The 22,444-nt window shown below is 40.8% G+C and overlaps 1 long non-coding RNA gene across 1 annotated transcript in view; it reads right to left on the bottom strand.

Annotated features, from left to right (window-relative positions):
• The window catches only part of LOC147828662 (uncharacterized), a 174,947-nt gene that overhangs the window by 28,346 nt on the left and 124,157 nt on the right, over positions 1–22,444 (bottom strand). The window lies entirely within an intron of this gene.

Raw genomic sequence — 22,444 nt, 5'->3', positions numbered from 1 at the left:
TAATACAGTAAAAGGCACATAGACATTAATCCACCTGAGAATACTCCCACTCACTTTAAGCACACTTATCCCACTGTTCTTGCCACTTTTTGATGCAGTTCTGGAAGTCCTCTTTTGCAAATTTCTTTATGAAATATAAGAAATGCAGTGAATGCTATTGCCAAGTGCCATCCAGTGGAAAGGCGGGCTCATCGAGCATTATGATGAGCCCATGCTATTCATGAGATCTGGCACTGTACAATTTCTAGCTCTTCTCTAAAGTCAAAATGACCATGAAAAGTAAATGTTTTGAATTGATTCAGGACATTGAGGCAGCCATGACAGTGCAGCTAAAGGCACAAAAAAGAACTTCCAGAACTGTTTCAGAAAGTAGCAGGAATAATGGGATAAGTGTGTTTGAAGCAAGGGGAATTATTTTGAGGGAGATTAATGGCAATGTCTTTTACTGTAATCACATTTCATATATAACATTTAACCAATCACTTAGTGTTGGATATTCATTTTGTTTCTTTTATTTCTGGGTCCCTTTTCCTTTTCCTTTTCTCCTTCCTCCCCTTTCTCTTTTTATAACCATTCTGAAATAAATACTCCTGCTCTTTTTACATAAATCTTAAGCATTGGCTGAGAAATTCTAACATGAGATTTTGGGGTCAAAGAGTGTGCTCATTTGTTAGGCTTGTGATAGATTTGCTATTCGTAGTCCGAAAAAGTTGTCCTGATGTATACAGGGAACATGGCACTTTTAGTCTCAAAAACCACCGGGTCAAACTTCCCCAAAGGGGTGATACTTGCACACGGAACTCAAGATTGGTTATGAGTAATCAAGGCAACAGACAGGGGTGGTGACGATGGTGTTGGTGGTGATGGTGAGCATTCCAAGCAGGCAAACCCACACAGGCAAAGATCTCTTGGTAGGAAGGAGAAACGAACCTTCAAAAAAGAAGGGGTGGTCATTGAAGATTGAGGATATGGAAAGAGGGAGGCATTCGGGGAGATTCTAGAAGTACAGTGCAGGAGAGGATGTGGATGGAGGAAGGATATGACCATGCAAGGGCTTGTGAGCCACACAAAAAGTTTTGGCTTTAAAGTCACTGGATAGTTTTGGTAATGTTGGAAATGGGATGACATAATCACGTTCATCGAAACCCTGTGAAGCAGAAAGGGAAGGCCTTGCTTTCTCATGTATGAAGTAAAAAGACTGAGCAAGAAAGCTTAGCCACTGCCAAGAACAGAGGTGAATATAGCAATCCCCTACTTGGGAGGCTGAGGCAGGAAGATCACAAGAATCATAAGTTTAAAGCCAGTCTGCACAGCATAGTAAGACCCTGTCTCAAAGAAAAAAACCCCCCCAAAACAATAAGGAATAAAAAGAAGAAAACTTAGTAGCTTATTAGCTTACAAAGCCCTCTCTTTTTTTTGCAATACAAATTACATTTCTTTTGGCTGTTCTAATCTACTACTTGAGTCAACACATCAACACATGCACTGATGGGGCTGGAGTAGATACTCTCAAAACTCCACTCATATTTTCCAGGCTCTCTCCTTTACACGCTGAAGATGACACGATTCAAGTATTTGCAGTTGTCCTCTTGAGGGCTTTTCTTTTCTTGTCACAGGAACAGATACCCAGTGCAAAGGACAAGCTATAAGTGCTAAGGAGTTAACATCACTGGAAGTCATCCAGTGGCAGATGGAGCTAGTGGATAGATACTGCAGCCTTGCATAAAATAATGCTGGGGTGTGTGCTCCCTCCTGCTAAGTGGAACCCAACCCAAGGCAGGGATATTCCTTCCATTGCATTGCTGCTTCTGGGCAGTTTTGCTATTCATGCTGGAAGCTTGGCAGGCACTTTGGCTCTGCAGCTGGAGGTTTTCCTGAGTATGCGGCCAACAATCTTAACCTCCATCCTCCCTCTTCCTTATGACCACAGAGCTGGTGTCAGGGGAAGGCATCTGTGGATATCGTGCAGTGCATAAATCTCACCTGGGATGCATTTCTGCTCAAGGCAGAATTAGACAGTGGGTACCTGCCAGCAATATTGTTAACACCAAGTAGGTGTCTGAACGCTTAATCAGCAGCCCCTGCCAATTCCAGGAAAATATGCCTGCTGTCTTCTCACCCCTGACATCTCTGCTACCCCATGGATTCCTGAGGATATATCAATAATTCACTCAAGAACCAATATCATCAGGCCTTGGGCATGCGCTTCAATAGTGTGGATTATGGCCTTTCTCTCCTTTCTAGGTCAGGCCTGGGGCTCTGTCTTCCCAAACTTCAGGTGGCATCAAACGAAGAATTACCTGCAGGTTGAACACTTGCTATCAATTCCCAAGGACACCAATATTGGAGATGTGAATTAAATGCTCATAATTAGAAGGTGCCTCTCTGCTAAGCTCCTTTAGGGAAAATTTCCTCCTCATTCTATCTGATATCCCCATGGAGACACGGGGGAAAATTCATATCTGGAAGCAGGCAGTTGTATCAAAAATAATGGCTTGAGGCACCAGGAAAATGTAATCAATATTTACCTGCTGAGAGGTCCCATGATGGGAAGGAAATTGACTCCTTTCCCACTGCACAGATTCCACTCTGGTGTCCTGCTTTCTTTGTGTATTTGGCAGAGGGGAAAATGCATAATCTTGGTTCTTCAGGTGGAGCGAGGGATTCATGGAATTATTACATCATCAGTCTGCATAAAATAATGTATTACTGAGGGATGAGAAGCTTAAAATATCCAAGCAGTGTTTTGATTATTTATCTGTATACATGTGTCCAAACAAATTCAGCCCGGGACATACTTTTCCTTAATCCTTGTTACCCCTTATTCAGAACAAATAACAACTGACACTTGTTTCATCATCTGTGTCATCTCCCTGGGAAAGTGTCCTGGCAGAGGGTGAACTTATGTGGGTTGATGTTTATCTGGACTATTTTAATAAAGCTAGACTTGTGAGAATAGAGAATCATCTAAAACTAAAATGCATATAACTGATGTTTTTAACCCCAGTAGAAGTATATTGGTCTAAGTTTCTGGTTGCATACAAAACAGCAGAAGGGATGCCAGAGAAACTGAGCAGAAAAGGCATCTATGGTTTAGAGAACAAGCAGGAAACAAAGAGGGCAAGAGGTGGTCAGGACTTGACCTCGGGACCAGCCTGCCTGCGATGTCTCTGCCTGTGTGGTTGCCTTGAATATTTGCATTCTGCAACTGCACTGCTAAGTAGGCCTCAGCTATGTGAGTATCTGTGAAATGGCTGTCTTTATACCTTCCATTCAGATCCCAGGTTTGGGGAGAGGTACTGGTTTGCTGAGCTTCCTTGTGGCCAGAACCCTAGCTAGCTTAGAGCTATTAGGGCCAGGTGCTCTGTCCTCCTTCCTCCTACGCGAGGGAAAGCCTTTGAAAGCTCCGATGTTTTCGCCACCCACCCATTTTCCTCCTTCCCAGCCCCCTATCTCTCTTGGGTCACTTTATTTTCTCCCATAACTCTTGCACTGTCCAACAGATAATTTATTTACCTATACTGTTTGCCCTTATTAAAATTTGAATCCTATGAGTGTATAGATTTTGATTTATTGCCAAATCCATGGTTTCTAGAACATTGTCTACCTAACACAGGACTGACAATAAATATAAGGGCAGTGAATAATTAAACAAATGGGGCACGGTTTGGATGGCAGGCTGCTTCAAAGGATAAGTATACATTGAAAGAAATATCTCTCATTCTTGATCAAAGACACGATAACTTTCAGAAGCTAGCTCTTTGTTTTCAGCAAGAGAAGAGAGCAAACAACTCATGCTGCAGAGCAAAATGTAGGGCTGTGGCATTTTTTTCCCTTCTGATCCTCTTCTAGGCAACATTGCCATCTTCAGCCAGTGTCTCCTGGCCTCTGTTTATATCCGAAGTGTACCGATAAGGCCTCAGCAAGGACCCTGGAAACCTGTCAGAGTTATGGACAGGGTTAACTCTTCCTTCCTTGGAAAGGTACTGAAGGGTGAGTCTGGTTCCTCTCCTCAGCTCTTTTTAGAAATGATGTCACTTGATGCATTCAGGCAGTTTGTAGTAGAAGAAATGCAAACCTAGTTGTTTGACCTTTCCTTGCCCCTGATCACATGCTAAAAACCATCATTTACTGAGCACCTGCTTTGTACTTCCTAAGCACTCCTCATGGTCTGATCTAAACCACCAAGCAAGCTGAGGAGTAGGTACTACTATTATCCTTTGATTGCAGAAACTGAGATACACCCTAGATTTATGAGAGTGATGCCAAGGCGCTTCAGGACTTTCATTCTTTCAGCATCATGAAGGGGAACTGTTTGCAGTTCAGCCAGGCCAGACTCTTCTGAGGGCAAGAGAGGAAGGTGCCTACTTGAGAAATCCTCACTTTATTGGGCATCCATTTGCCCCGAGGAGGTTCTGTTGTGCTCTAGACTCGATGTCTGTGTCCAGTCGAATTTGTGTGTTAAGTTCTAATACCTGACCTTTGACAAAATCCAACACCCATTCATGATAAAAACCCTACAGAAAATTGGAATAGAAGGTCTTTATCTCAACCTGATTAAGGATATCTATGAAAAACCAACAGCCAACATCATACTAAATGGTCAAACACTGAAAACTTTCACGCTAAAATCAGGAACAAGACTAGGATGCCCACTATCACCACTGCTGTTCAATATAGTTCTGGAAACATTAGCCACAGCAATTACAAAAGAGAAAGAAATAAAAAGAATAAAGATAGGAAAAGAAGTTAAACTGTCATTATTTGCTGATGATATGATACTTTACATAGCAGACCCAAAAAGCTCTACCAAAAGACTTCTGGACTTAATTGACAGATTCAGTAGAGTAGCTGGATATAAGGTTAACACTCAAAAAACAATAGCCTTCTTATACACAAATAGCAGACCCATTGAGAGAGAAATTAGGGAAACAATTACTTTTACAATAGCATCCAAAAAAAAAAGAAAGAAATATCTAGGAATCAATCTAACAAAGGAAGCAAAAGACCTCTACGCTGAAAACTACTGCACCCTGGAAAAGGAGATCGAGGAGGATATAAGAAAATGGAAAGACAACCCTTGTTCCTGGGTAGGAAGAATCAATATAGTGAAAATAGCCATACTTCCAAAACTGCTATATAGATTTAATGCAATGCCGATTGAAATTCCAACAATACACTTCACAGAGCTAGAGAAAACAATCCAAAAATTCATTTGGAACCAGAAGAGACCTAGAATAGCAAAAGCAATTCTGGGCAACAGAGACATGGCTGGGGGTATCACAATCCCCAACTTGAAGCTATACTACACAAAGCTACTGTGATAAAAACAGCATGGCACTGGCAAAGAAACAGACCCAAGGATCAGGGGAATAGATTAGCAGATGCAAAAACAGCTTCAGACATACTCAGCCACCTCATCTTTGACAAAGGAGCCAACCACCCTCATTGGAGGAAAGATAGCCTACTTAATAAATGGTGTTGGACAAACTGGATTTCAACCTGTTGGAGATTAAAACTAGACCCATATCTGTCACCATGCACTAAACTAAGATCTAAGTGGATTAAAGATCTAAATATTAAGACAGAAACACTAAACTTGCTGGAAGATAAGTTAGGTAGAACTCTTGAAGATATTGGCATAGGAAAAGACTTTATGAACAAAACCTCAGTAGCATGGGAACTAGCAGAAAGAATCAACAACTGGGATTTCATCTTATTGAAAAGCTTCTGCACTGCAAGAGAAACCACCAACAGAGTGAAGAGACAACTTACAATGTGGGAAAAAATTGTTAGCAGCTGTAACTCAGACAAAGGGCTACTATCTAGAATATATAAAGAACTGAAAAAAATCAGACCCCCCAAATCCAAAGACCCAATTCCAAAATGGGCATCTGAAATGAACAGACATTTCTCAGACAAAGAAGTAAAAGCAGCAAATAAACACATGAAAAAATGTTCAACATCACTGGTCATTTGAGAGATGCAGATGAAAACAACACTGAGATTCCACCTCACCCCAGAAAGAGTGGCTGCTATCAAGAAATCAACCAATAACAAATGCTGGCGGGGGTGTGGAGAGAAAGGAACCCTTCTCCATTGTTGGTCGGAGTGCAGACTGGTGGGACCACTGTGGAAATCAGTATGGAGATACCTCAAAGAACTAGGGCTGGAATTCCCATTTGACCCAGCTATTCCCCTGCTGTGTATCTTCCCAAAAGAAATAAAAGAATCATACCACAGTGATATATGTGCACCTATGTTTACAGCGGCACAGTTTGTAATAGCTAAAGCTTGGAAACAGCCCAAGTGCCCATCGACTGGAAACTGGATAAAGAAGATGTGGTTTTTTTATAAAATGGAGTACTACTCAGACATAAAGAATGAGAAACTAGAGCCATTTATAGCTAAATGGATGCATATTGAGGCCATACTCTTAAGTGAAATAAATAGGACACACAAGTGTAAATACCAAATAGTTTCTCTAGTGTGAGAAACAGAGTGTAAATAAGGATGAAAATGATTAATAACTAATAATTGATAATTTGAAATAGGGAAAGGTCCAAAGGGGTAGGGGTGGGGGGAGGGGAAGGGGAAAGGAAAGAATGGAAAGGAAAAATTATAAGAAAAAAAATGGAAACAAAGTATGTAAATAGGGAAGGGTGGAGGGGTGAAGGGCGCACAGGTAATGGGGGAAAAATAAGAACCAAGATACATCGAGTATAGGTACATGCACCCAATGATAAATGTAAATGTATTGTATACCTAAAAGGTACCAATAAAAGAATTTAAGAAAAAAAAACGTTCTAATGCCTGATGTGATGCTATTTGGAGGTGTGGCCACTGGGATTTGATTAAGTCATACGGTGGACCCCTTGTAAATGGGATTAGTGCCAACATAAAAAAGAATCCAAGAATGTCTTTGTCCCCTTCTACCATGTGAGTACGTAGCATGAAGGCAGCATCAAGAAATGGACTCTCACTAGACACTGAATCTGCTAGAGCATTGATCTTGGATTCTCCAGTCTGTAGTTCATAAACCATCTAGTTTATGGGATTAAAAAAAATCAACCTGAGAGTTCTAAGGCATGTTGATGGAGATTTGGCTCAAAGGGCTACCTGTGTTTGATGGCATGAGGACATGTGATAATAATAAGACATAGAGAAGACAGTGAGTCTTTGAGGAAGAATTGTTGGAAGATCATAGAAATCAATGCCTGTGATTTCTCTATAGACAATTTTCGCTTGATTTGCATATGGGCTTTGGAGGAACACCTCTGAGGTTTGCACCCGCTTCTGCTCCTTATTTTCTGCCAAAAAGGAAGCACTCTGCATATTGGCTGTGATTACCTTTTAACATATAGGATGTTGGCAAAAGCAAAAAAATGTTTAATTGGGACAGTGCTACACCACTGGCTTTCTCTGCACTGTTGGCACCATTTTGATCAAATGAACATGCACTCAAAATGTGCTTTAGTTCTTGGACCAAAGATCCAGGTGTGGGTTAGGGAAGACTAGGGTTGCTGGATAAGATATAAAAAGCTAAATTAGATACACAATGAATTATGTTTCAGTATAGCATGTCCCATGCAGTATTTGGAATATACTTAATACTAAAATTAATTATCAGTTTTCTGGCATTGAAATTTCACTGAGCATCCTGTATTTTTATGTGCTAATTCTTGCAACCCTAAGAAGAGTACGACAAATATTGCTTTGTCTCTGGCTGCTCTTGTCCTCATTATTGGCCTCCTCCTCCATTCTACTCAAATGTGAAATCAGAAGTCATAAAAGGCTTGATGAAATGACAAGAATTTTAATGGCCTAAGGCATTAATTCATCCTTGACAGGAGACATATCCAATCTCTTTAGGTTCAGTGATTTGGAACGGCAGTATTTTCCTATTTTCCCCCTCTAGTCTGTTCCCCACCAAGAGCCAGGATGGACCAAGAAGCAATTACTTCCATTTTTAGTGGGAAAATTTCCTCTTACGTAGAGTGGGGCTTAAGGGCTAAAGGTAGTTGGTGAAATTCCTTTGCATAGTGTTAATTCCACTGTCTCTTGCTCCTATGCCAATTTCTTTAATAGATGTCAGAATACAGGTGCAGCTAGCAATGTTGATGAGAGACATCCCAAATCTGAGTGATTAAGACACGTTTCCTCATTTCCACACTCTAATTTGAGATGTTCTTGATTTTTATTTCCGCTAATCATCATCTAGGGGTGGCACCAAACATTTTAGTGTTTAAAACCTCTACCCTCACCTTTCAGATTTTCTCTGAAGCAGTTAATAGTCTCTGGATATGCACTTGATTGTCCAAAAGGAAATATCTGTTAAAAGAGCCCCACAAAGAATCCTCGCACACAAGTGAAAATTATTTTTGTAATGCAAACCATTAATCTTTCCCATTTTATTGGTTTTGTAAATTTTGAGGATTTTGGACACTGATTGCTTTTAAGAAACAGAATGTTCTTGTTTGCCATTGATGTTTTCTTCATCTCATTCCTTTCCTTTCCTTTCTCCACCATCCTCCTTCTCTTCCTTCCTTACCATTCCACTTTGTCTCTTCATCTTATCCTGTATTTTCCTTAAATTCATAATTAATCATTAGAGCTCAGGTCAATGGTCTTCTACTCTGGCTATAGTTTCAAGTTGCAAGAGTAACTGAAAAAAAAAATGATGTGCAGGGAACATCTCCAGAGTATCTGCCTGAATCAGTAAGACATGGTACAGGCATAAATATTGTTTACAGGCTCACCAAATGTTCATAACTATAGCCAGGATCGAGAGCCATCAGCCTAGAGAAAAAAAGAAAGAAAACCTGGACTGAGGAGTCTGAATTCTCATTACAGCTCTTTATTATGTGCCCTTTGACAGGTTACCAACTTTGCAGGCTCAGTTTTCCTCATCCATAAAATAAGGACAATAGTATATTCCATTTAAATTATAGTATTAAATGAGACAATACAAGGCAAGACCTTAGCCTACAGAAATCACTTATTAACATTAGGTTTGCTATCTTCTCCAGAAGTCAGCAAACCATGGCCCCAGACCAAATTTGGCCCACTGCCTACTCATATCAATAAAGTTTTATTGAAACACAGCCATAGGTGATTTATAGCTCTATATAGACATAGCTACTTTTATGCTACAGTAGCAGAGTTGAAGAGTTGAGACAGATCGTGTGGCTTACAAAGTCTAAAATATTAACTGTGAACCTTAGCAGAAACTTTTCCAACTCCTCTTTTATGCTTTCATGAAGCTCACAATCCAGTGGTGAACATATTCTAAATACTTCCTGTTTGTTCCAGGAGAGAGGCAGTGTGGTGTCATGGAAAGAGCTAGGGCTGGGTTTCTTTCCTCAAAACCTCCAAAACCACACATATGATCTGAAGGAAACTACTGGAGACCACTGCAGAGGATCTTGATCTTCTGCTTGGTACTACAATGCTATGACAAAAGGCAGGAAAGAAGACTCAGGGACAGAATTAAAGAGGGAAATGGGGAACTGGGATGGTTAATGCTGAACAACCAAGACCCCAAAATAGCCAGAATGCCGATATTTATTGGTGACCCCGTCATTGTCAGGTTGGGGTGAGGGGGCTAGTGTGGCTGCTAGAGATAAGTTGCTGATGCAGGCAAGGCTTGTACAAGAAGGGACAAAGCATTCTTGCATTAGGAACAGACCAGACCAGATATGAGTTGTGGTTAATGATTAACCTTGTCCTTTCAGTTAAGAAGGTTTTAATTGTGGGAATGGAATTTGGGTTTGAGTCACCCTGACTTCAGCTGCCATGTTACCCCGTATTAAGCCCCACAGCCTCACAGGCTGTGTCTCTGGCCTCTGCTGTGGCCATCGGCAGGGAGGTTGTGCTAACCTGTGCTCCATCCACAATGCTCCAGTGAGTCACGTGGGCTTCGGGCAGACTCCCTTCTTTAAACAAGCCAATTGTGGGGTCAATTCTTTATAGCCTGCATTGCTTACAGCCTGCTTTGGGGACAATCAACACGGTGGTCTCCCACAGGAAACTACTTTTATTCTCTGGGCTCCAGAATCTTTATGTCTAAGGTAGAAGGATGGTGCTAGATATCTCGATGGGATCTTCAGTCTTTAGAGTTTTCTGATCTCATTCCTGGCCTTCTGTGGATCTCCCCAAGCACAGATATATCTGTTCTATGGGTTTTATTTTATTAAAAAAATGTTTTTTCTGCAAGTACTCTGTGGGTTTTATTTAAAAATTTTTTTTTTGCCTCAGCCTGATTTTTCATTAGTACTTGTTTGCAGTGCATAGTAATTACATTTATCATGGGGGAATTTGTACATGTACGTAACACACCTTAATTCTTTTTTCATCCCCTTCCCCTCTCATCCTTTCCAGCTCCCTCCAACTCTTGTTCCCCTCACCATTTGCAAAAGCTTTATTTCCATGTGTTTTCTTCAGTTCTTTTAAAAATCCCCCTCCCCTTACCTCTAGATCTTTTTTAAGTGGAAAATGCTCTATGGCTTTTAAAGCAGAGGTGGGAAAGCACTGGGCAGACACTGTCCTCCACATTACTGTTGCTTCATAGAAAACTAATGCATTTCTGTTCTCAACTACTCTTCCTTTTCCAGAGATTCAGAGGAAGGTTCATAAATCCCTGTGTGGTAAGTTGAATAATGATCCTCAAAAACATGAAAGTTCAAGTCTCTGGAACTGAGTAATGTTACCTTATATAGCAAAAGGGACTTTACAGATGGGATTTAGTTAAGGATCTTGGGATGGGGAGATTATCCTGGATTGCTTGGATGCATTCTAAATGCAATCACAAGAATCTTTCTAAGAGTATGGAAGAAAGTAGAGAGAGACTAACTATAAAGAAGAGAAAAGATAATATATACGATGGCTTTGGCTGAGAGAGATTTGAAGATGTTAAGGCGCTAGCTTTGCAGATGGAAAAAGAAGCCATAAATCAAGAACTGTCAGAAACGCAGGTCCAGAAGCTGAAAAAGGCAACTAAATGGATTCTCCGTGCTACAGCTTCTGTAGGGATCATGGTCGGGCTAGTGTCTTGATGTGGTCCCAGCGAAACTGCCTTCAGACTGCCAATCCCCAGGACTGTAAGAAGATAAATGTGTATGATTTTAAGTCACCAAGTTTATGGTAATTTGTTACAGCAGCTGCATGAAACTAATATATCTTCTTTACATTGATAAGTAACCCATGGAACCCAAGGAGCATTAGCAATGTACTTGTAAAATAAGTCTCCTAGCAGGCAGAAAGTATATGAAATGTGTTGTTAGTTATGTGGAAGACTGCATGGAATAGAAAAAGGGATGGGGTGAGAGAGAGAGAGAGAGAGAGAGAGAGAGAGAGAGAGAGAGAGAGAGAGAGAGAGAGAGAGAGAGAACTGTACTGTAGTTGCTAGAGCAAGGGCTCACTGCCTAATGGGCACAGAGGCCAATATGATGGTGTCATGTTTTTGTGAAGAGAATGAACTTTATTGAAGGCCTTCAGACAAGGAGACCGGAGCATACTCAAATGTGTCTCCCATGAGTGGGGAGTGAAGAAATTTAGGCAATCTGGGGCATGGAGAAATAGAAGTCTGATTGGTTGTAACCAGGAGTCTCGATGGACCAGTCTGCACTTGATATGCTGGTCCAAGTGGAACTTGTAAATAATTCTGGTCTGTCTTGCAGCTCTTGAAAGCATTTTTGGCTTCTAATCTAGGTCCATGAGGCCCTGTTCTTTTTCCTCATCTAAGACTTTTGGTTCCACCAGTTTTTAAAAGCCATTTAGTCAGGTCCTAGGTTTCTGCACCAATCCTGAAAAGCAGCTTGAACAGTTTTTAGGAGTAGGGAAGTTGCTGTTTTATGGCTTGGTTTCAAGGCTCGAGGTCTTCCTTATTTCATTTCCATTCTTCACAGGGACAGGCAAAATTCTCAGATATGCGCCATGAACTCTGCCCCAAAACTTCATGCAATCCCCTTCCCAATTGATTCCAATCCAACAGAAGATGACAACGGTGATGGGATATCACATCTCTGGTGACACTTCATTTATAAGTCCCAATCTTTATGTACTAGGGAAGCTTCTACAGAGTGGGCCACGTTGTAGCAAACTATAGGATATCTCAGGACTGATAATGGCCTTCAGTTTATAGTCAGTAAGAGACCAGGGCCCTCTGCCATGCAACCATGAGAAAATTAACTCTGTCAACAACCAAAATGAACTTGGAAGAAGTTTCTTTTCCAGTTGGGCTTCCAGATGAGAACATATTTCTCCCAACGCCCTGATTGCAGCCTTGTGAGACACTCAGCCAAAGATCCAAGATCAACAGAAACTGAGATAATAAATATGTATCTTTTTGAGCTGCTAAGTGGTGGGAATGAGTTACACAGCAACAGAAAATGAGTACAATGACTGCCAGATATTCTAGAAGTCAATGTAGTATATTAACCGAGGTGGTTTGGGATTATTTGAAGTCTTTCACATTCATAAAAACTTACCCGTTAGTATCCCCAATGCCCATCTTTGTGAATCTTTATAATTGAAGGTATCAAAGATCTATTTAAATTAAAAACATTGCCAATGACGTGCAGACCATGGGATGATTATCAGTTTTAAATCTAAATGATAAAATCAATGGTCAATGGTACAGAAGTATGGTACACAGGATTGATAAGTTTTGATTGGGATGGAAAGGGGATCCCAGAGTGATTGAGTATAAGAATAAAATTTAGCATTTAATGAGCACTAGCCATATGCCAGATGTTGTACTTAATGTTCTACGTGTATAGTCACACACCTCATGATGATCTTTCAGTGAGTGATGGGCTGAATACATGGTTGCACACATCGTATTGTCTCACTGTGAAGGCTATATCATCTAGGTTTGTAGCCCTTCTATGATGTTTGCACAAGGATGACACTGTAACATTTCTCAGAATGCATCCCTGCCGGTTAAGCAACATGTGACTGTGTGTCTAATTTGATCACCCTAGCAATGCTATGGGATAGGTATTTTGACTTAGCCCCAGTTTATGAATAAAGAAAGAGTAGCACAGGGAGTTTATGTAACTAGATCAAAGTCATGCTGCATCTAAGTGTTGATGACTGGGAGGGATTGTATACTGGGATCCTTGAGGAGGCAAAAAATTGAGGGATGACTGTGGATCAGTGAGAAGTGGGAAGAGACCTTGAGGAAGGAGGAAGATACTTCAAAGAAGAATGGATCCATGGCAGCCCCACCCAAAGTAAAATGAGACACTAGTTGTGGAAAAGATGGCAAGTGGGTTTGTTGATAAAGGATGCCTAGAGGACATGGTTGAAGGTCACACTGAGACCTTGTCCAAGCTTGGGGGCAAGAACACTTTGATATTAGATTTGGGCCTTGAGTGTGGAAAGGAGGGGGTGAAGACAGTACTACTGATTTGTCATCTGACTTAGGGCCTTACAGGGGAAAGAGCTTCCCTATATCATTCTTTAGTGATGACATAAAAACATCTTTTCAGCCTGTCACAAAACTTGGGTCACTCAGTAGTCACAGGTGAACACACTTTCCATTCATATGAATTTGTGCAAATGAAAACATAAAACTTGCATGTATTTAAATATATGTACTATGGCCCCTTGAAAGAGGCCAGAACAGGCAAAAATTGAAATATCTTCTCTGCTTGCAAAGGTTCTCTTCTGTGATCTTGTTTAGGCCTCTATTTATTCTGGAAATAGAGCCAATCCCAACCCAAAACTAGGGGAATCATCTCTCCCCTCCTCCCCTCAGGGATTCTGCTCGGAGGGGAGCACAGGACAGGAGTTGGCCATGTAGAGTTTATCTTTGGTCTTTCAAAACTGGAATTGAGAGACAGAAGATGCTTCTTTGATAGAACTCTTAATAGATTATCCAGAGCTGCTAGTTACCAAGTGTGCTACTGTGTGCAGTAGGTTGGAATGAGGCCACCTTGCTGGGACATCCAGGGGCTAGAACAGAGTTGAGAAACGGTGTTTTAGGGTCTCTGTTTTTACTGTACCCTAATTTTTTATTAGTACTTATTTGCAGTACATAACATTTACATTCTTTGTGTGGAGTTGGTCCTTGTACATAACACATCTTTTCTTTTTTTTTGTACCAGGGATCGAACTCAGGACCTTGCGCTTGTGAGGCATGCGGCCATAACACATCTTAATTTTTTTCACTTCCTTTCCCTCTCCTCCATCCTCCTCTACCTCTTGGTCCCCTTCCCATTTGAGAAGAATCTCTCTCACTTCCTATTATTTTTTATTTTGCTCTTTCTTTATAATTTGTGTTTTTCATATACATTAAACCATGCCATATTTAAGCTTGTGTCTGATTTATTTCACTTAACTACTTAGCCCTGGTTTTTATCTGTTCTTTGATGTGAAGCATATTAGTTCTGTGATCCAATATCTCCTCCCCTATTTTTTCAGCTTTAATGAGATATTGACATATAAAAACCTATGCACATTTTACAAGCACCATTTGAGGAATATAAATTCCTTACATCACAACCAAGGTAATGAACATATCTGTCACAACCCAAAGCTTCCTCAAGCCCTTCTGTATTCCGTCACCTTTCAGCTTTCAGACAATCACTGATTTGCTTTTTTGTCATTATCAAGTACTTTTTATCTTCCAGAATTTTATATACATGGAATCATATGTACTTTATTTGGCTTTCTCCCAGCATAATAATTTTGAGATGTTGTTCCAAGCATCAATAATTCATTATTTTTTCTTGCTGAGTAAGAATTCCATAGTTTACTCATCTGTTGTTGGATTTTTTTTTTTTTTTTTTTTTAGTTTTTGAATAGGCATGTCAATGCCTAGTTGGGGGTAAGTTTTTGCATAGAAACTGGCTTTCACATCTAAAGGTAGAAGTTTAGGTTGTAAGTGTATGTTTAACATTTTAGAAACTGCTGAGCTACCTTCCTGCATTCAACAGTGATTATTCTAGTAATAATGATTTCAGTTGCTTCATATCCTGGCACACACGTATAATCAGTCTTTCCCTCTCCTACTTTTGGCCTAAATTAATTCTAGCAGCCGGGGATTTAGCTCAGTGGTTTCACCCCCTGCTGTGCAAGTGCAAGGACCTGAGTTCGATCCCTGGTACCAAAAAAAAAATTAATTAATTCTAGCTGAGTTTCTGTCACTTGTAACCAAATACATATATGATTAATATGGACGATACTGTATTTTGGATAACTTTATCTGTAGGACTTTTGAATTTACTTAGAACACCCAGAAGAATCCATTCAAAACTTTAAACCATGAACAAAATGGCTTAATTCTATCAGCTCAGGACTGTGTGTGACTAAATGATATTAATCTCTCACACTGGGAGAAATTGCAACCAGTAAGTACTAGTATTTATTGTCCTGATCACACAACTTATTATTTCAGCCAGCAAATGGGATTCAGAGACTGAAAAGGAATAATGGTTGGTGTGGTTAATTTCAGCAGTGTGGTTTCTTAAAAATCTCCTAATGAGTTAATAAGAATTTAATAATAGACTTATAATCGTTCCTAATGTGTCTGTGAAGGGGAGAAATATTCTGGCAATCGTAGAATATTTGGACCACGTAATGTAAAAAGACAAAAGGGACATTGTGCCAATGTAGGACCACTTTTGGCCAGAGAGAAGGTGAAGGAACAGGAGCAGAGTGACTAAGAATGACGGCTGCCAACTCACAAGGCTTTCTTGCACCTGACGTGGCAGCCTCACATCCACTTGCAGCCTTGGGTATACTATAGAGAGCACAAAAGTATCCGCCGCATGGGTTCTCATGAAGATACAGTGAGTCAATCCATGTGAAGTGCTTGGAACACACTACGCAGGAAACAGCTGATAACAGATGCTGTTATCAATTCTGTTATGTTGATGGACAGCACCCCCACCCCAGCAAAGAGAATTCATCTTTCATAGTCTCTTACTTACATGTTTCAGGCACTCTGCTTTATAACAGTAATCTCATTTCCTCCCATAATTTATCTTTATTCCTGTTTTATATGACAGAATGCTGGGTAGAACTTAGCAAGACTAAGAAGCAATAACTAATGAACCCAGTGTTCTGATCCAGAATTTGAGACCCTAACACAACACACTTATTTTGTTACTGTAAGTGGTTTTCAAGAGAAGCCATGGAGAGCCCTAGGGCAAGAGATGGGTGCCACCCTCGGGGAGAAGAAGAAACATTGCTTTCTGCCCCAGACCATGCTGGTGCCCAGAGGCAGAGCTCTGCTCTGAGATGTGGGAGGGGAAGTGCTCTCCTGAAGATTCTGGAAGCTTCCTTAATGCCCCAGGTCTGCATTCCTCATGGCTGTGATCAGCCCTGTGCTCCGCTGACCTCCCCGCAAACTCACCAGGTAGGACTGGAGACCTGAGGGATTTGGGGACGGAAGATCCTGGAGCTATTCCTGTCTTGGAAATGCATTTCTCACTGAGCATGGGGGCAGATGACCACACCATGGGTGAAGACATTGTCTCCCCGATGTTGCCTCCTATTACTGCAGCACCTCCAAGGGACGGGACATAAACTGGGGACAGAGTCTTTTCTTAACTCTGAAACAACTACATCGGAAGTGTAATGGGCCTGGCTAACCTCTCCATTTCAGCACTTTGTAACTGAGAGAGACCCACAGAGGCACTGTGAGTGAAAAAGACATCTAGCAAACTGTCCTCCATTAACACAGGGAATGAGATCTTTGGGAAACTGGGGAGAAAGAAAAAAAAAGGAAGTGAATTGTTAAGAGGGGACAGAAACTCCCAAATAAAACAAGAAGAATTGGGCCTTGCTAAAAAGATCCAAAGTAGATGACATGTATTAGGAACAAGACAGCCATGAAGGGTAAACGTGACGAGAGAGACCTGGGCTGGGGAAGGAAGTGGATGTGAGAAGCCAGATGACGAGGGTGGGCTGTGAAGGCAGCCAAGTGGGAAATATGATAAACTCTTAAGTGCGAGCGAGAGAGATTCAAGTAATGAGAACCTCAGATAAGACAAATACAAGAAGCAAAACCAATTTTAGAGCGAGACTGATGGGCTGAATGGAACCGACAGCCAGTGGAGGCGCAGTGGGGAATTTGAACCATGAAGGAGACAAATCCGAAGACAAAGAAAATGTCTCAGTTGCTATGGCTGTCAAATGCTTTGACAAGGGAGAGGACGATGGACAAATCCCCCCACCCCCGAGTCACATAATGTTACAGGGATCTGCTTTGTGGTCCGTGATCATTGCCACGCTGAGGTGCACACGAGGGCACGCTTAGAACCAGGGACGTGGGTTCCTTTTCTGCTGGGGATTAGCTTTGAGGCTGAACACTAGAAAGGAGCTCTAAACTCCCCAGGGTCACACTTACTTCCAAACTTGCAACTTGAAAGGGGAGGGCTATTTTAGCATAAATTTGATGGTACTTTTTCTTCAAGTGCCTTTCCTTTGGTTTTAAATCACTGTTTTTCAATTCTGTCCCAAACCCTCACCGTGTCTATGCTTTAATGGAAGCAAACAGCTTGTTGCAAAGGCACACACAGCTTAGTCATCAATAGATGGGGTTTAAAATCTTTGTTCTTCCACATAACTTCATCCTCCTTATGTAAGAGGGGGATGATCACAGCAGGCTGTGGGGGCCAAATAAGGTAAACTGAGTAAAGTTCTCAACATTGCATAAGACTGGTAGGTGCTGGGATCGTGATACGTATGACACAGAGCAGTTGCATGTGGAGTTTAGAGGCAATGGACTGGGCTAGGCATATTGACATTTGCTCTAATAGATTATGAGGGATACAACTGCAGAATCATACCCAAGGCCTGGCCATGGGCTGCGGAGGACCTGTGGGCTCTATCGTGGTGTGGTCAGGGACACGCAGAAGCTTTTAAGTTGTAACCAGAAGTCCACGGTAAGGAGAAAGACTTCAGGCCCAAGAAACATCAACAGGAAAGGCCTACAGGGGGAAGTAACACAGTAAGTTTGTCAACCCAGTTATTGGTTTATCTCCAAAAGTGCTTTTCACATTAGGTTAGTTGGCAGAAAGGAAAGAGAAAATGCTGTGCTTAAGTGAATTTTAAGTTAAACAAACTGTTTTCATGATTGGAGGATTTATGAGCCCTAGATCTACTTATAGGTACAGTGAATCTCCAAGAGGGACAATACAGGATATAGCTTGTTCCAAGTTTATGTGAGTACAGAAATCTTTTGAGGAGGAGCTTTCAGAACTAGCATTTATCTCCTCACTCCATTCCCATGATAATGAGGAATAAATTTTAAAAAAATTTATGAGATGTTGTTCTCAGGAATGAGGAATGTATCTGAGACAACTGTGGGTAGATTATTTATTTGAAAAGTAATCTTACAATAAAAATAGAAAATGTAAGTCAAAACACGCCACCGCGTTTGGATAACATTAAACCTATTAGACTGTCCTCATCCAAGTAAGGAAGGTGAGTAGCCTGGCTTCCACTGCCTCATGGGATGCATTTGGCAGGGCACAAATTGGAAGTCACCAAGTTTTCCTTGCCTCTGTTTTCCAAAAAGTCTAACCCTCAGCAGAATTCAGAGGTGTTGTGGAGGAGGGAGAGGGAGAAGGAAATTCATAGACACACAGAAAGTATCTTCTTCACATAGGACAGAGTGGGGTCCCTCCCTTCTCTCAGACTAGCGTATCCTTTGAGAGCTCGGGGGAGAGGGGCCAGCTCTTAGCCCCCTGCAGTGCATCCAGAGGCCTAAAGACCCTAGACAAGTATACATGGCTGGCACCTCAGTAGAGAGAATGTAGTAGCTATCTACTGCTGCATAACCAATTACCCTAAGCCGAGTGGTTTAGAAACAGCAAACCTGTAACATAACATGTGACTGCAACAAGAGATCTCAATCAGGGAAAAAGGAACACCAGAACAAATGTACTAAATGAGTAGTGTATGATGGCTACTGTGCTTTGCTTTTATGAGTTCAGTAAACATTGCTTGAATGAATAAAAGAATAAATGAGTGATTGTAAGTTTACTGCATGAGTGCAAAATCAGATTACAAATTGGCACTTTAGGAAAGACTTTTTTAAAACCAGCAAAAATTGTTAGATTGCAGTTTCTGTGGGTCAGGAATCTGGATGTAATGTAAGGTCTTCAGACTCTGGGTTTCTCACAAGGGTACCACCAAGAGGACAGCTAGGGCTGGAGTTATATTTGGCTCAAGTAGGAAGGATTTGTTTTCGGCTCACTTATGTGGGTTTTAGCAAGACTGGCTTCCTGTAGGTTCTTAGACTGAGGGCCTGAGGTCTTCACAGGCTGGGGACAGAAGCTACCCTTAGCTTCTTGCAAGATAGTTCTCTAAGGAAGCTTCAGTATGGCAGCTGACTATCAGGGCACATGAACAAACCAGAGACAGTGATAGAGGACAGAATTCATAGTCTTTCATAATGTAATATTAAAAATGACATTCCATCACTTTTACCATTTTCTATTTATTTAGTGCAAGTCCAGGCCAGACTCAGGGAGGCATTTACACAGAGGCATGGGTGCCAGAAAGCAGGGCTGCTGGGACCCATGACAGAAACTATCATACAGGAGTGCAATCCATGCTTCCAAAAACAGTTCTGTGTAAGCCTCTCTTGGAAATCATACAGAACTGAAGTTAACTTAGGATCAAGGACACTGGGGGTATCACTGGTCCTCTGTTTGGACAGTTGGCCAATCACAGTAGCTTGACACTACATCAAGTCCTAGAATCATGATCCAGTCCCAAGGGAAGGAAACTTCCAAGAATGGCCGCATTGAAGGAAAGGCACATTTATAATTTTAACAGGTACCAGCAGATTGACATCCAAAAAGTTGTACCAATTTTCATCTACAGAATTCACACTCCTTATTTTCTTTCTTCTTCCTGGGAAAATGTTAGGTAGCCTAACCACTGAATACAAAGGAGAGGAAATGATGATAATAAAAATGTTCGTGTTAAGCCCAAGTCAATGAGATATGAATCATAGGCACCATAAAACAGCAAAGGAATAGTTTCCAGGTCAGATTCAGTGAAATTAAAGGAGAGAGATCCACTAGCTAGAAAGTAAATGAACAACAAGTTGGGAAATGTTCAAGAGAATGAAATGCAATTGATTAGAGGAAGGATTTCACATACCGTATGAGGAAAAATTCCAACTCTGAAGTTCAAGCTCATCCAAACATTAACCTAAGCTGATTTAAGGTCATTCATTCAATACATATTGGATATGCTTACAATGGGATAGTTGACACTGAGGATACAACTGAGCTTAGACCAAGGGTCAGAAAACTATAGCAAATGTGTCCAATTTGGCATGCCACATAACCTTGTAAAAAAATTTATTGGAATACAGACGTACTCATTAGTTTATGAATTGTCTGTGACTGTTTTCACATTGTGACAGCAGAACTGAGTAGTTGTTAACAGAGTTAACATGTAGTCTGAATTGAGTAGTTGTTAACATGCAGTCTTCAATACCTGAGATATTGATTATCTGGTCCTTTACAGGAAAAAAAAATTTGCTGACATCTAGGCTAGATAGTCACTATTCTTACTTTTATAGGTGAATATTAATTTCTTAAATATATAATTACAAACCATGATTAGTTTTCTGGAAGAGGTCATAATGCTTTGATAGAAAGTAGTGTGGAGCTGCTTTTTTGTTTTGTTTGATTTTGGTTTTGAAACAAGAGCTCACTATGTTACTCTGAATCCTGGGCTCATGTGATCTTCCTGCTTCAGACTCTCAAGTAAGCGGGACCACTGATAACTGCCAGCATGCTGGGCTGAGGCCAGTTGTGACAGGGTGGTCCCGGGACACTTCCCGACACTTGTCATAGGGGTTTTACAGTGAAGATGGCCGTGATGATTTTTAAAAATACTAAAGCTATAGCTTTTATGACATGTAAATGAACTGAGTTTTAGAGAGCTCATGATCTCCATGACTAACCCTCTTCCTCCAATTCCTAAACACCCTTCCCATGACAGTGACCATATCACAGGTGCTAAAAATGTCCCTAATTCAACCTTGTAGCCTTTGCTGAAGCTGTTCATGCCTGAAAAGGAGCTAAAAAGGCCAACTCCATGAGTTCTTTCCTGACGTTGAGCAAGGAATTCACCTTCTCCAGATTGTCCCTTATCTTAATGTCTTTTTAATTCCCTAGAAGAAATGTAATAATTTAGCCCTGAGTTTGAAAACTCTAACCAACACCTTCTCTCGGTAGATAGCTATGTAACAGAATGAGCTTTCAAGGTATCTTCCACTTGTATTTAAAAGTTAGTACTCCAAACACTTAAAATAATTTTGGTGCTTTTCCTTTAAGTCACCCCTCTGAATGGTGAGATAGCCCAGAGGCAGACTGCTTTGGACAAAGCATTATGGGTGAATGATACAGTTTTTACTGATGTTTCAATATGTGCAATTATAAAAATGAATCCTTGTATGTTTAAATGAAAACATTTTTCTCCAGGAGTTATCATGTTTATAAAAAATATATAATATTATATAAACAAATATTGCAGAATAGTTCTTTTTTTTTTGGTACCAGGGATTGAACTCAGGACCTTGCACTAGCAAGGCAGGCACGGTGCCACTGAGCTAAGTCCCCAGACCTGCAGAACTGTTCTTAATAGGTATTTGCTTATCAAGGACAATATAAGTTAATAGTGAACATATTTAACAGCTTGTAAGATAATATCATTATCATTAGAGAGAATGGAGACAATTAAAATAGCCAAATCATGAGTGTGTATATTTTCCATTCACCTGTGGCTTGAAGATCTGGTTTCATTTTAAGAAAAAGAGATGAAAAGAAATATCCCAGAATACCAGCATCCAGGAGCTCAGAGAAAGGGCAGGAGAAGTGTTGTGAATGTTTAAGAAAAGCTAGAGGTCGGAGTCAAATACTGCTGTTGGAACAGGCAGGAGCAGAAAACACAAAGAAATCCTCATATTTTTTCTGGTATTTCCTATCACAAGAACTCAACAAGACAACCCCTGGTGAAAGAGCCTGGAACATTTGGTTTTAGGGTTCTAACCAGAATCATGTGCAGAGCATAGGGGAGTGGACTTGGAGATAAGAGGCAACAGGTAAACAACAAGCACAATGCTAAGATCTGTGGAAATACAGCATGATAGGCTGGCATCCCTTCTGCCTGGCCTCTGCATCTTAAGTTGATCTCATTCAATTTTAATAGCTCCCTTGCTTTTTGGCACAAAACATTTCAGGATCCTTTTGTATCGTTTATGCCCCAGGCCTCAAATCAACCATTTCTGCAAAAGCCTAGCTTTTCTTTAGTAAGGAATGGTATTTAGATACCCAAATCTGGGCTTTATGGGTGTTTATATAAAACCTTCATTGTAAGTACCCATAGAGCTGCAGTTCATACTGTGTGTCCTACCCCTGCTTGTAGTTTTGACTGGGAGGAGTATTGCCATCGATCTCTTGTAGAA

The sequence above is a fragment of the Heterocephalus glaber genome, unplaced genomic scaffold (genome assembly GCF_053883595.1).
Source record: "Heterocephalus glaber isolate CG9 unplaced genomic scaffold, H.glaber_assembly_v1.0 deba00000943, whole genome shotgun sequence".
NCBI lineage: Eukaryota > Metazoa > Chordata > Mammalia > Rodentia > Bathyergidae > Heterocephalus > Heterocephalus glaber.
This window is presented reverse-complemented; position numbering and strand designations above follow the sequence as displayed.